Here is a 242-nt window from a genome sequence, read left to right on the forward strand (position 1 = left end):
TCCTTTTTGGCATCACAAGGTCTCTGTTGATATTCTACATCCTTGTTAATTCTTCACAAACTTTGCACAACAAAATGTTGGAGACTCTTTTGAGAGCCCGGGTATTGTTCTTCAGTAGAAATCCAATAGGTAAGTCAGACACCAAGTTCCTCAGTGATAATGTCTATATAACACATTTAGTGCCTGAGTACATTTTCATATTTGAAAATGGAAGAGATGCTTGGAAGAAAATTACTGTGCAT

This window comes from Bison bison, unplaced genomic scaffold, assembly GCF_000754665.1.
Source record: "Bison bison bison isolate TAMUID 2011002044 unplaced genomic scaffold, Bison_UMD1.0 scf7180017864527, whole genome shotgun sequence".
Lineage (NCBI taxonomy): Eukaryota > Metazoa > Chordata > Mammalia > Artiodactyla > Bovidae > Bison > Bison bison.